Here is a 4,121-nt window from a genome sequence, read left to right on the forward strand (position 1 = left end):
AATAATAATAAAAGAAACCTAAGAAATGAACAAAACAAAAAGAGTGGTTTCTTTTATTGCAGGTTGTCTTGAAACATCTCAACAATTGCAAAGGATTCATAAGCGTGGCATGTGCAGATGTGTGAGTCTACGTGTATGGGCTTGTGTGAATAAAGAAAGAGAGTGGACACGTAATTTATTTTCTCTCACTGCCATCGAGTTGGATCCGACTCACAGCGACCCCTCCTTGGGTTTCCAAGGCAGTATCTCTACGGCAATTGCCCAACCTTCCCTCCAAGGAGTGGCTGGTGGGTTTGAATAGCCAGCCTTCTGGTTAGCAGTCAATTACCTTTTCTAGGTAGCTTAAATATTGTTTTGGTTCTCTAGTGCTGTTCTGACAGAAAATACCAAGTGGATGGCTTCAACAAACACAGGATTTATTCTCTTACAGTTTAGGAGGCTAGAAGTTGAGTCCAAAATGCCAGCTCTAGGGGCTGGGTGAAGGCCCCTCTACCTAGGCCTTTAGCTCTGCCTCTTGCTCCTGGCCCACTGAAGCTGGAGGCTTCTCCTTACTCAGGCAGATGCTGGCTGCTGAGGCTGACAAACCCAAGGTTGACAAGTAAAACAGCACAGTCCCAAGATTATCAAGCAACATGGCAGGCCTCTTAGTTAAACAGTCCCAAGATCAGCAGACACCATGATGGACCATTGATGACTTGGCCAAATGCAGGATCTAGATATACCAAGAAATCAGAGACCTTTCTCAAAGCTTCTTCTTATATACTGGAAGCAGACCACATCACCTCAGCTGCTCACAGTAGATTTCACCATGCAGTTGATTACCAGTCTCACCATGGAGAATAACTACATCCAGTTGCCCAGCCACTCAAAATCAGGCCCAACCAAGTTGACACATAACCTTAACTACCACAAATATGTTGCATTATTATCAGTTTGTTTGTAAGTCTAGGAATACTTAGAACAAAAGCTGTGAATTGAGTTGGGTTGCTTCAAAAATAATATGATTCATTTGAGTAGCACTATATAGGGAGCTCTGGTAGCATAGTGCCTAAGGCACTTGACTGCTAACCAGAAAGCTGGTGGTTCAAACCCACTAGCCACTCCTTGGAAGGAAGATGGGGCAATCTACTTCTGTAGTGATACCGCCTCGGAAACCCAAGGAGGGTTTGTTATGAGTTGGGTCCAACTTGACAGTACATAACAACAACCACATTATGGGGGCTTTTATTTGTGAAAACTAACACTTTCTTTAAAAATAAAATAGCACAGCTTCATCTGTGACACTAAGATAAATTCTTTTTTAAAATTAAAAATTCCTGAATACTACACATGGGCAAAAAACACTTAAAATTGCCTATCAAAAGATAACTTCTACAAATATTTAGATGAATTTTTTTCCCACTTTTTTAGTGCAGGAAAACATTTTACTAAGTTCCTAGGTGCATATGAAATGGATAGTATTTTCACCTAATACTCAATTTTTTTTTTCTCCTATGTTGTGTGGTGGCAGGACAAGTCATAGTGAAGAGTCTGAGGTCAGTTATTAGAGTACCAAGATTTGAATTCAATCCATTCCCACTTACTTGTATAAATTTGGACATGTAACTTAACCTCTTTGTCCTTAAGTCAGCACGTCTGTAAACTGTGAATACTAAAAAACCAAACTCACTGTCATGGAGTTGATTTGGACTCATAGCAATCCCTCCTTGGGTTTCTGAGGTGGTATCTCTATGGAAGTAGATTGCCTAGTCTTCCTTCTGAGGAGTGTGGCTGGTGGATTTGAACTGCTAGCCTTCTAGTTAGCAGTCAAATGCTTTAGGCACTATGCCACCAGACCTACTTCATAATGTTGTTATGAGGATTAAATAAATTAGTAAATATAAATATAAAGCATTTAGAGAAGTGCCTAGAATTTAATGAATACTTAAATTCTAATTCTTACATGAATAAATAGTCCTGATATATATATATATATATTTGGCTGACAATTTACAGAGCAAATTCTTTTTCCATTCAACAGTTTATACACATTTTGTTTCATGACATTGATTGCAGTCCCCACAATGTAACAGCTCTCTTCCCACTTCCTCTCTGTGGTTACCTTTTCCCTGTGTCCTTCTTTCCTGCCTTCTGAGCTTTCTTCCTGAGCCAAGGGCTGCCCTTCTGATCTCCCATGGTTGATCGTTCTAAGGAGAACAACTCCCTTGTTTAATTGTTCATCTTGTGAAAAATATACTTCTAAGTAGGAACATAAGAATAGATCATATGTATGCTTTTAAATATAATTAGCTATTTTATCAGTGCCATATATTGTGTGTGTGTGTGTGTGTGTTTGTAAAATCAGTATCAATAACTTCATGCATGATGAATTTTTATCTTAGAATAAATTCTTATGAGTGGAATTACTGAAACCAAGGTCAAAAATCTATTTAATATTCTCGATATAAAAGAGACATTCTTTACTATCTAAATCAGTAACATCACCATCCACACAACTGCTCAAACTAAGAACATAAATATAAGCATTGTTTTATTCCTTTGACTTACTGCCTCAAGAAGAAAATTCTCTTGGCTCCATCTATATAATATATTCCAAGTATTTGCACTTCTCTTGGTTTCCCCTAAAATCACCTTATCCCAAACCACCGTAATCTGTTACCTGTTCTGAAGAGCTTCCTCTCTCTTTCCACTTTTGCCCCACTGCAGTTCCTTTTCTTCCTCTATACAGATTGACCTTTGTAAATATAAACCATGTAATGCCACTTTTCAACAAGGCTGCATATGATCTGGGTCCTCCCTACATTTCTTTCCACATATGAAACTGTGCATACTTAGATTCACTTTAACCTGATCCTATTGACCTCATTTTGTCCACTAGGCAGACCCAAAGTACTCCTCCTTTAAGGAGCTCTGGTAGCATAGTGGCTAAAGCACTTGACTGCTAACCAGAAGGCTGGCGGTTCAAACCCACCAGCCACTCCTCAGAAGGAAGGTTGGGCAATCCTACTTCTGTAGTGATACTGCCTCGGAAACCCAAGGAGGGGTCGCTATGAGTTGGGGCCGACTCGACGGCACACAACAACAACAATTAGGGCTAATTAATAATTTTGTTTTCTGCCTGTGATGGTCTTCTATTTATTCTGCTTGGCTTATTGCTTTCCATCACTAAGGTCTCACCTTAAATGTTAACTTAAAAAATAATAATGATAACAACTTCACAAAGAGGCTACCAATCTAAGTAACATGTACCCAAATCAAAAGGCATCATCATATTTTGTTTTATTGTCTTCATTGCAGTCATTATGTGAAACTTTCTTATGTATAGCTTAACCTACTTGATTACTGTCTCCACTATCCACAATGAACGCTTCATGAGAACATGGACTTATCTGCCTTGTTCACTGCTGTATGTCTCAAGGCGGGGCAATGCCTGGTATCTAGTAGGCATTTAATATTTTTAGAGTTACTAAATTATATGTCTTAACTTTATATTGTTATGTAAATTTTAATAGTTTGGTTAATATAGATTTGGGCTGTCCAATAGAACTTTCTGTGATGATGGAAATGTAGTTATTGAGAAATTTAAATTTGTCTAGTGTAACTGAGGAATTAAAAATTTTAGTTAAATTTAAATAGTCACACATGGCTATCAACTACCATGTTGTACAGTACAGGAATTTCTTTTTATCAATTTTATTATGTATATTTTTTTGTTAATATAAATGAAATTATTTCCTCAATATATTTCATTGGACTTTTTGGAATGGCTGACTGATATAAATATTTAATAAATAACTACTCACTGCCATTGAGTTGTTTCCAACTCATAGTGACCCCCATTGGGTTTCCAAGGCAATAAATCTTCACAGAAGTAGATCGCCCCATCTTCCTTTGGAGCAGCTGGTGGATTTGAACCACTGACCTTCCAGTTAGCAGTCAAGTGCCTTATCCACTACTCCACCAGAGCTCCAAATATTTAATAGGCAACAAAAATAACTAAATAGGCAATCAGAAAATCTTTAAAAACACCACAAACACACACCCCATTTTTCTAACCCAATTCTCAACTATGAATTTAGCATGTTCTTAAGGAAGACTAGTTTTTGCTTTTTAAGTTTTAT

This window comes from Orycteropus afer, unplaced genomic scaffold, assembly GCF_000298275.1.
Source record: "Orycteropus afer afer isolate SDZICR_OR568_19922 unplaced genomic scaffold, OryAfe1.0 scaffold00014, whole genome shotgun sequence".
NCBI classification, from domain to species: domain Eukaryota; kingdom Metazoa; phylum Chordata; class Mammalia; order Tubulidentata; family Orycteropodidae; genus Orycteropus; species Orycteropus afer.